Consider the following 11,609-nt stretch of genomic DNA (forward strand, 5'->3'; position numbering starts at 1 on the left):
TCCCACCCAACTTTGATGCCCACCTCCGCGAACTCGACGCTCACCTTGTTCTCAGGATCTACTCTACCCTGGCTGATCCCCTCATCGATTACGTCGTGGGTGCCACCACCACCTTCGATCTCTGGGGGCGCATCCGCGACTATTCCCTCGCCCATCGCGCCACCAGGTACATGACTCTGAATCGGCAGTACCGCAATCTTAAACAGGGTGACCTTTCTGTCGTCGAATATGCTCGCCGCATGAAGCTCCTCACCGCCGGCCTCGCTGACATCGACTACCCGATCACTGAAGTGGATCTCACCACTCAGTTCCTTCACGGCATCGACAAACGGCTCGACACCATCCGCGTCGTTCTCGGAGACACGGTGCCTCTTCCACCGTTTGAGACCGTGTTTGTTGGGTAACGTAGCATAAATTCAAAATTTTCCTACGCATATTCAGATCTTCCTATGGAGAGACCAGCAACGAGAGAGGGGTAAGAGCATCTTCATACCTTTGAAGATCGCTAAGCGGAAGCGTTGCTAGAACGTGGTTGATGGAGTCGTACTCGCAGCGATTCCGATCTAGTGCCGAACTACGGCACCTCCGTGTTCAACACACGTGCGGCCCGGTGACGTCTCCCGCACCTTGATCCAGCAAGGAGGAGGGAGAGGTTGGGGAAGAAATCCAGCAGCACGATGGCGTGGTGTCGATGGAGAGACGAGGTCTCCCGGCAGGGCTTCGCCAAGCACCGGCAGAGAGGAGGAGGAAGAAGGGCAGAGCTGCGCCGAGAGAGAGAGAGGCAAAAGTTTGTTCTCCAATGGCCAAAAGTGCCCACTATATATAGGGGAGGGAGGGGATGCGCCCCCTTGAGGGTTTCCCTCTCCTGGGGGGGGGGGCAGCCCTAGATGGGGCTGGTGCGGCGGCCAAGGGGGGGAGGAGGGGTGTGGCGCACCCCTCGTGGGCCTTAGGCCCACCTGGCTTAGGGTTTGCCCCCCCCCCTTTTCTCTCCCCCACGCATTGGGTTGAGTGGGGAGGCGCACCAGCCCACCTAGGGGCTGGTTCCCTTCCCCACTTGGACCACCTTACCTCCCGGGGTCGTTTCCCCTTTCGGTGGACCCCCGGGGCCACCTCCGGTGGTCCCGGTGGTCCCGGTACGTTACCGGTGATGCCCGAAACACTTCCGGTATCCGAAACCATCCGTCCTATATATCAATATTTACCTCCGGACCATTCCGGAGCTCCTCGTGACGTCCAGGATCTCATCCGGGACTCCGAACAACTTTCGGTAACCTCGTATAACAATTCCCTATAACCCTAGCGTCATCGAACCTTAAGTGTGTAGACCTTACGGGTTCGGGAGACATGCAGACATGACCGAGACGCCTCTCCGGCCAATAACCATCAGCGGGGTCTGGATACCCATGGTGGCTCCCACTTGCTCCACGATGATCTCATCGGATGAACCACGATGTCAAGGATTCAATCAATCCCGTATACGATTCCCTTTGTCTGTCGGTATAGAACTTGCCCGAGATTCGATCGTCGGTATACCTATACCTTGTTCAATCTCGTTACCCGTAAGTCTCTTTACTCGTTCCGTAGCACGTCATCGTGTGACCAACTCCTTAGTCACATTGAGCTCATGATGATGTTCTACCGAGTGGGCCCAGAGATACCTCTTCGTCACACGGAGTGACAAATCCCGATCTCGATTCGTACCAACCCAACAGACACTTTTGGAGGTACCCGTAGTGCACCTTTATAGTCACCCAGTTACGTTGTGACGTTTGATGCAACCAAAGCACTCCTACAGTATCCGGGAGTTGCACAATCTCACGGTCGAAGGAAAAGATACTTGACATTAGAAAAGCTTTAGCGTACGAACAATACAATCTAGTGCTATGCTTAGGATTGGGTCTTGTCCATCACATCATTCTCCCAATGATGTGATCCCGTTATCAATGACATCTAATGCCCATGATGAGGAAACCATGATCATCTATTGGCTAACGAGCTAGCCAACTAGAGGCTTGCTAGGGACACATTGTGATCTATTTATTCACACATGTATTACTGTTTCGTGTTAATACAATTATAGCATGAACAGTAGACGATTATCATGAACAAGGAAATATGATAATAACCATTTTATTATTGCCTCTAGGGCATGTTTCCAACAGTGTTCTCTCGGCTCAAACTTGCCGAGGAGAACCTCTCGCAACAGGAGGCCGACGAGCGTGCCACCATCCTCGCCGTCACCAGCAACAACACCCCCGGCTCCTTCACTCCATGCTCTGGTGATCGGCCCGCCGGCTCCATCGATCGTGGGTCTACCCAATCTCCGGGTCATGGTCGTGGCCAGGACGGCGGTGATCGCGGCCGCGGACGGGGTCGTGGACGTGGACGTGGCCGTGGAGATCCATCCGGTCGTGGCCCCCATCTACCCCTTCCATACAACCCCTACATGGGGTTCTTTGCCCCATATGGCCTGGCGATTCCTCCACCTCGCCCCGGCTGGGTTCCCCCAAACTCCGCCGGCGTTCTTGGGCCCGCTCCGGGCTCCCATGCCCAAGAATACCATGCTCACCACCTGCCGGCCACTCCTTCCCCGCCGATCACCCAGCCCGCATGGGATCACCTCGCCATGCTTCACGTCGCCTACAGCGCCAACAACCAGCCACCTGCGGGCTCCGCCACCTCCAACTGGTACCTCGACAACGGCGCTACCTCGCACATCACCGGCAACCCTGGTAACCTCACCCTCTCGACTTCTCCATTAAAGCATAAACCATCTAGTGTTGTCGTCGGCAATAGGCAAAACCTTCCCATCACTGGCACATGATCCACCACTCTTTCTCCCTCCCCCTTCCACCTTCGCGACGTTCTCTTCTCCCCGCACGTAGTCACCAGCCTCATCTCTGTTCGCCAATTTACACGCGATAACTCTTGCTCCATTGAATTTTACCCCTTTGGCTTTCTTTTGAAGGATCTGCGCACCAGGAAGGTTCTCATGATCTCCACTAGCTCCGGCGACCTCTACCCATTCTTCGGCAATAACTCGACGTGGCCAGCTGCGCTCTCCGCCACCACCTCCACCACCGACCTGTGGCACCGCCGCCTCAGCCACCCTGGCTCGTAGTCCCTTTCTTCCATTACTAGTGATTTTCTTTCACCTTGTAATAAAGCTCCCGCATCACCATGTACTGCCTGCCAATTAGGTCGGCAACCTCGCCTCTCCTTCCCCTCCTCTACTAGCCGAACCAATTCCCCGTTCGAATTAATACACTGTGATCTGTGGACGTCTCCTGTTGTAAGCTTTTCGGGCTATAAATACTACCTGATTATATTGGATGATTACTCGCACTTCTCATGGTCATTTCCTCTCCGCAACAAGTCCGACACCTCTCTCACCCTCGAACGCTTCTTCTCGTTCGTCCGCACCCAATACAACGTGATCATCAAGGCCCTCTAGTCTGACAACGGCGGGGAATTCATCAACACACACCTGCGCTCCTTCTCCCTCAACGGCATTGCCTTTCGGTTTTCTTGCCCTCACACATCCCCGCAAAACGGCAAGGCCGAACGGCTCCTTCGTACAACCAACGACATCATCCGCACTCTCCTAGTCCAAGCTCACCTTCCTCCTCCATTTTGGGTTGAGGCTCTCCACACCGCCACATACCTTCTTAACCGGCGACCTTCCCGCACCATCGACGGTCACACACCCTTTCTTCGTCTCCATGGCGTAAACCCTACTTATGATCACCTTCGCGTTTTTGGTTGTCTTTGCTTCCCCAACCTCTACGCCACAGCCGATCACAAGCTTTGTCCTCGCTCCACTCGCTGTGTTTTTCTCGGGTATCCCCTCGGGCATAAGGGCTACCGATGCTACGATCTCTCCTCGCGGCATGTCATCGTCTCCCTCCATGTCGTTTTTGATGAAGCAAAGTTTCCTTACGCTCCAGACACACCATCAACCACACACCTTCCCGCCACACCTAATCCTTCCCGCCAGATCCGCTACCTGCCAAACCCACTGGATCCACCTGCCGCACCTACCTCGTACCGCCCCAGCCCGCCCGATTCCATCGCCCCAATCATGCACCACCCACCCTCCGCAATCATTGCGCCACCTACCCCCACTCCCAGCCCCTCGCCTGGCACCCACCCGACTGAATCCTCCTCGACTGTCGTGCCCCACTCACCCACTCCTGCCGATCCCACCGGGTCCCCACCTACCGCGCCTACGCCCGATTCTGTCGCACCTGCCACGCCATCCTCCTCGGATCCCGTTCCTGTCTCGCCTACCGCGAACATTCCCTCCACCAAATCCTCCTCCGTTTCCGCGCCGGCCAACAGAACACCGCCACGCCTCCCTCCACATGCACTACCAACCGCGCCATCGCTCAACTCTCATCCCATGCGCACCCGCTCCAAAGCTGGATTTTGCCAGCCCAAGCGCCTCTTTGTGACTACCACGTCCACCACAACCATCTCTCCCATCCCTCCTACCTATCGCTCCGCTCTCAAGGACCCCCATTGGCGCCACGCAATGCAAGATGAATATACTGCTTTAATCCAGAACTCGACTTGGTCTTTGGTTCCCAAACCTGCAGGTGTCAATGTGGTGACGGGCAAGTGGATCTTTCGCCACAAATTTCATCCGGATGGGTCCTTGGCAAGGTACAAAGCACGGTGGGTCGTCCGTGGCTTCACACAGCAAGAAGGCGTCGATTATAACGAGACATTCAGCCCTGTGGTGAAGCCTGCTACCATTCGTGTCGTCTTGAGTATTGCCACTTCCAGCAGCTGGCCCATACATCAACTCGACGTGAAGAATGCCTTCCTCCATGGAGATTTAAAGGAGACAGTCTACTGCTCCCAACCTTCCGGGTTCATCGATCCCAACTCTCCCAACCATGTTTGTCTTCTTCGCAAATCCCTCTACGGTCTCAAACAGGCTCCACGCACCTGGTTCCACCGATTCCGCTCGTTCCTGCTATCCCTGGATTTCACCGCGTCCAAAGGCGACACCTCCCTTTTCATTCTGCGCCGCGGCTCATCCATCGCCTATCTCCTGGTCTATGTCGATGATATAATCCTCACAGCCAGCTCCCCTCATACCCTTCACCACATCATACACTCCCTCAAACAAGAATTCTCCATGACGGGTCTCGGGGAACTCCACCACTTTCTTGGCATCAACGTCACTCCCAACTCCTCCGGGTTGTTCTTGTGCCAACAGCAGTATGCCCTTGAGGTCCTTGATCGCGCTGACATGCTAAACTGTAAGTCAGTTCCAATAACGGTCGACAAATCCTCTAAACTTTCTGCTAGTGTTGGTCGCCCTCTGTCCAACCCCACGCACTTCAGAAGTCTTGCCGGCGCTCTGCAATATCTCACCCTCACACGCCCAGACATATCCTACGTTGTCCAACATATTTGCCTGTTCATGCATCAACCTCCCAACACCCACATGCAACTTGTCAAGAGAATTCTCCGCTACATCAAGGGTACATCTCACTTCGGCATCCAACTCTACAAAGCCTCCTCACCACATCTCCTCGCTTACACCGATGCCGATTGGGCTGGGTGTCCAGACACACGCCGCTCTACGTCTGGATTTTGCGTCTTCCTTGGACAAAATCTTGTCTCTTGGTCGTCGAAATGGCAGGTCACGGTGAGTCACTGCAGTGCAGAGGCAGAATATAGGGGAATCGCCAATTGCGTCGCCGAGACTTGCTGGATCCGCCAACTCCTACACGAGCTCCTGCGCCCCCCACTCGCGCAACCATTGTCTATTGTGATAACGTCAGTGCATCCTACCTTGTCAGCAATCCAGTGCAGCATCAACGGACCAAACACATCGAGATTGATCTCCATTTTGTTCGTGACAAGGTGGCCCTCAGCGACACTCGTGTTCTTCATGTTCCTTCAAGCTCGCAATTTGCTGATCTGTTCACTAAAGGACTACCAACACCGGTGTTCACCGAGTTTCGTTCCAGCCTGAACGTCCACCCATATGACGTCCCGGCTGAGTGGGGGGGGGGGGGGGTGTTAACGTTCACCTTTACTTAGTCATAGACTTAGTCTTAGCCGTCCTTGTAAGTAGGATCTAGACCGGCTCCACTCTCTCCATCTCTGCTATATATGTAACACCATTGTACAGGTTGATGAAGAGTGAAGGAATACAATCCCTTGCTGGATGAACATGCGAAGAAACTCAGCAGCCCTTGACGAAGTCGGCCACGACGGTGAGCTCCTTGGCGGCACTGTCGCAGTCGGGTTTGAATAGGAAGTAGGTCTGCTTCTCGCCCTTGGTCTCATAGAACTCGAGCTCTCCGGCCCACCCGCACGCCTTGATCCCCTCCGCGTACGCGCGCGCCCTCTCCACGAACCAGCACAACTCTGCCGTGGTGACCAGCACGCGGCCGGACCCGAGCTGGCGCCACTCCTCCGCCGCCGCCGCCGGGTTGATGTATGGGTGATCGGGGCCGAACGCGCCGCATGATGCCGGGGTAGTAAAAGGCGGCCTCCAGGGACTCGCCGCGCACTGGTTCAGTCCCCCAGAAGTAGGAATGCAAAAGCGCGACGCCGCTGTTAGTGCTAATCTTGTTACATGGTTTGGTTGAGATATTACACTAGTCATTAGGTGGTTGCATTAGTTGAGTAGTAGGCCCTCCATGTCACGTCTAGTTATTATTATTCTTTGTTAGCTAGTTAGGCCCTGTTTGGAACCATAATAGATTATGATAATCTGGATTATGAAGATATATTATATAATCTGATTTTATAAAAATAATCTAGGTGAACATGTTTGGAGACCAGATTATATAAACTGTAATCCAGGTTTTACATTGCATAATGACCTGTCTGTCCTCTGTTTTTTTTAAAAGAGGAGGGTGACGGTGGTAGGAATGTAATTATTTCAACTTTATAAGGATAATGGATCATTAGCAATCTATAATCTTAGCTGGTATAGAGTAGATTATGAGTTTTTAATAATCTATTCATCTAGTTTTTATAATCTACACCATAAGCTGTTCTGTTTGGAGACAAAATAGATTATAAAAACTGGATTATATAATCTGGGCGGTTCCAATCAGGGCCTTAGTTAGGCACGAGCCGTAACTTGTGTGAGCCGTGTATGCATTTGCATGGGCCTGATGAGATGCATCCGTTTGCATCGGGCTGTTTCCTTCTGTTTAGCATCGCGTGGTAGACACGTTTGGGATAGGAGCTCGTGGGATGGCACGAGCTAACCGGATCGTGGCGCGTTTGTAGGATCCACGTTTTCCCTTCTGTAACCGAATAATGAGAGATATAGAAGTATAAAGGAAGAAAAGCCGAGAAGGAAGTTAACCGGCACAAAATATTTTCTCTCGTGTGTCTCCCTGCGTTTCCTTCTCCACTGTGTAGGCGTGTGTTTCCGGCCTGTGATCCAACAGCCGCTGACCCTGTCGCCGTAGCCCCCGGCGCCTTCCTTCCCCAGCCTTATCGCCGTGTTGTGCGCCATGTTGGCGCCGGAGCTGTCGCCGGCGAGGACGACGCGGGATGCGTCGCCGTGCGCGGCGAGCCAGGGCTCGGCCCCGTCCGGGCGGCACGCGGCGACAATCGCCCTGAGGGCCACGAATGCGTCGTCGTAGGCAGCCGGGAGTGGGTGCTCGGGCGCGAGACGGTAGTTGACGGAGACGACGACGGCGAGCGCGGCTGTGACGAGGGAGGCGGCGTACTTGTGGTAGATCGGGGAGGCGGCTGACTGGACAACGAACGCGCCGCCGTGGTAGTAGACGACGACGGGGAACTTCCTTCTCGGCTCCGCCGCGGTGGCGGCAGGGAGGTAGAGCCGGGCGGAGATGCTGGCCGCGAGGTCGAGGACGACGTCCTTGGAGGCGACGCCGTTGGCAGGGTCACCGGAGGGGGAGGGCGGGACGGTCTGGGTGCCAACCAAGCGCTCCACAGGGCCGCTCTTGTGGATGCCTATGAAACCGGGTATCTCGTACACGGTCTCGGAGCTTGGGTCCATGACGGCGGACGACGGACGGCGGCCTTCGGCTCTGCGGCGCAGAGCAAGACGAGCAAGCGGAGTTGCACGATGCGTTATGAGATGAGATCATGCTACTCCATTTTGTAGCTCCGGTACGGATCGAACACGTCAGCTTACAATCTCGACGAAGTAAGCAGCAAGTTAGCAGCCGCCTAGGTTAATTATGTGCAAGTACAAATATCCTTTGGTCTACCATGACCATGGACTTCTGGGATCAATTACACCTCGTATTTTCCGAAGTAGGGATCAGTCACACCTTTGCACTGAACAGGACAGCCGGAGCCGAGGCGGCTAGCGAAGCACACCGGAAGGACTCGCCTCGTTTCCTCACGACTCAACATACTTCTTTTGAGTTTACTTCCTTTGTGGAGTATATAGTGATCCAAACGATCTTATATTTCTTTACGGAAGGAGCATTTCTTTTTTAACTAGAAGTAGTCGAGCGCTTTGCCACACCGCTTTTCATTGTGGCACAGTTCTGGATGAAGTCATTTGCTCGTCGTTGTGTGATAAGTTGGTTGTCCGAGTGGCATGTACTCCCTCTAAACTGAAGTTATATAGTGTCAAGAACGCTTTTATATTATAGAACGGGGGAACGGGGGAAGTATAAGGTACCGATCAACAAAGCTTCAAGGACATGCCATATTTCTTTATTCAAATAGAATATCTTGAATTATACTCCCTCTGTCTCAAAATAAGTGACTCAAAAGTGACTCTAATTTACACTAACTTTAGTACACAGTTGAGTCATTTTTAAGTCACTTATTTTGAGACGGAGGGAGTATTTATCAGTGTTGCACCATAGTGTGCTCGATGAAAGTATTTTTAGGATACCAGTACATGCCAAACATCGGATCTGAGGTCCCCCAGAGTGAAGGATTCGTTCTCTAGGAAACAGAGGATCAGGCGTACCAAAATGTTCACTGGGAGAACCTCTGCAGCGCATCCCAATGCCCGATAATCCATTTACTGGGCCGCCACCCAGCGTCATTCCTCAAACCCCCAAAATAGAAAAGGCAGTCCAAACGACCAAAAACGAAAAAATAAAGATGTGGCTAAGTCTCAATCGATTTAACCAAGTCTCAATCAAGTGACATAACATGTAAGAAAGAAAACATAGGTTGCATGAATCACAACGCAAGATCTAACGAATACAACATCGATTGAGACATAATCATGTCTCAGTAGACTGAGATTTAGCAACACTGTAAAAATAAGCTTGCCGATTTTTTTAAAGATTTGCCATCATATATATCATGAACCTGCCAATTGTTAATAAAAAACACATAAAAATGTTTAATAGCCATGATATTATGAAAAACAAAAAATCATACATTGTGCCATGACGCAAACTAAACATTGACCTACATTTTCTTAAAAACGTATTTTTTGGCATGGCGCACATGTCATAGACAAAATAAAAGATTGTCGTGATCCATAGTAAAAACTATATAAAAGAAAGTGAACACAAGCACGCAGCAAAATAATCATGATTTTAATTTTGTCGTGGCTCATGAAACAAATTTCCTTAAATTGCCATGTGAAAGGAACATTACAAGTAAGTTGCACAAATTCCCGTGTTTTGGAAAGAAAGAATGTGAAATTTCCATGATGATATATGAAATCACAATTGAAAACATTTTTGGCATTGTGTGTACTTTGCATTTCCTTCTTGGAAAAATGGAAAAAATATCTACATTTTCTATGCGACTAAGATTTAATTATAAAGTTGCCATGATTTAGAGTAAGCAAAAAGGCCTAAATTTCCCAATAGAACTAACATGGTATAATTCATAAAATTGCTGTGTCCTATAGTATATAATTACCATGATACCTAAATTTAAAAACTTGCTATGTCTAAAATAAATAAAATTGCCATGGAACCTACAATAAAACTAGCATGGAGCCATGGTGTGATTAGTAAAATTGGCATGGTCTAAGTAGTAAAACTGTGGTAACAATAATAAAATTGGACATGGATAAATTAGGAATTTTTTCCTCTACGTGATTTGAACTTTTCAAAATTTGTATTGCATATATGGGAAATTTAGGTATTCATGATAAATCAGGAATTTTGTTCTTTCAAAAAGGGACAAATTTGGGAATGAATTCTTTGAAAAGGATGGCAAATTTAGGTATTTGTCGTGGACACATGAGGCGAGTGTAATTCAAAAAAAATGCCGTGTGGACATCACAATTTACATAACTAATAGATTGGACATGGTCTAATTAAATAAAGAGTGTGAATTTTCCAGATTATGAACATGTAGAGTAAACATTGACATTATCCATGGCAAACCTATATACTCCCTCCGTTCTAAAATTCTTGTCTTAGGTTTGTCTATATATGAATGTATCACAGTTAAGACAAGAATTTTGGAGCAGATGGAGTACAAATCCAATACAAAACTTGGCAGTTTTTAAATGTATGAGAAGTTTCTAAATTGATTTTTAATGAATAAGCAAAGCTTGCGTACCATTGAATTGATAGAAGAAGATTGAATGAACACATGAGGTAGTACAACCAATGACACAGACGCAAGAGACACGAACATGGTGTCTAAAACAAAGAGATATAAGATACTCGACCCAAAGAAAGAACAGAACTAAACTCGCCTACCAAAGGAGCAATCCAAGCCACAACTAGACAATCTACATCTTCAGATCCAACATCGAGGATGTCGCGAGCAACAAACACAATGTTGGGTAACGTAGCATAAATTCAAAAAAATTCCTACGCATATTCAGATCTTCCTATGGAGAGACCAGCAACGAGAGAGGGGTGAGTGGATCTTCATACCTTTGAAGATCGCTAAGCGGAAGCGTTGCTAGAACGCGGTTGATGGAGTCGTACTCGCGGCGATTCAGATCGCGGTGTGATTCCGATCTAGTGCCGAACCACGGCACCTCCGCGTTCAACACACGTGCAGCCCGGTGACGTCTCCCGCACCTTGATCCAGCAAGGAGGAGGGAGAGGTTGGGGAAGATCTCCGGCAGCACGACGGCGTGGTGTCGATGGAGAGACGAGGGCTCCCGGCAGGGCTTTGCCAAGCACCGTGGGAGGGGGAGGAAGGAGGGGAGAAGGGCTGCACCGAGGGGAGAAGAAACTGTGTGCAAAACAGCCACAAACCCCTCTCTATTTGTAGGAGGAGGGGAGGGGGGGTGCCACCCCTAGGGTTTCCCCCTTAGGTGGTGCGGTAGCCCCCCAGATGGGAGGTGCGGCGGCTAGGGCAGGGGGAGGGGGTGGCGCACCCCTTAGGTGGGCCTTAGACTCACCAGCGCCAGGGTCCCCCCCTTCTCTCCCTCATGCGCCTTGGGCCTCTTGTGGGAGGCGCAACAGCCCACTTTGGGCTGGTTGCCCTCCCCCTTTTGGCCCACGCTAACTCTTGGGCCTGGTGGCCCCTCCCGGTGGACCCCGGGACCATTTCCGGTGGTCCCGGTACGCTACCGGTGACGTCTGAAACATTTCTGGTGTCCAAAACCATCTATCCTATATATCAATCTTTACCTCCGGACCATTCTAGAGCTCCTCGTGACGCCCGGGATCTCATCTGGGATTCTGAACAACTTTCAGTAACCT

The 11,609-nt window shown here is 51.0% G+C and overlaps 1 pseudogene; it reads right to left on the minus strand.

Annotated features, from left to right (window-relative positions):
• Positions 1-6,205: 6,205 nt before the first annotated feature.
• LOC123428668 lies at positions 6,206-8,065 on the minus strand (annotated as a pseudogene).
• Positions 8,066-11,609: the final 3,544 nt, after the last annotated feature.

This window comes from Hordeum vulgare, chromosome 2H (assembly GCF_904849725.1).
Source record: "Hordeum vulgare subsp. vulgare chromosome 2H, MorexV3_pseudomolecules_assembly, whole genome shotgun sequence".
Lineage (NCBI taxonomy): Eukaryota > Viridiplantae > Streptophyta > Magnoliopsida > Poales > Poaceae > Hordeum > Hordeum vulgare.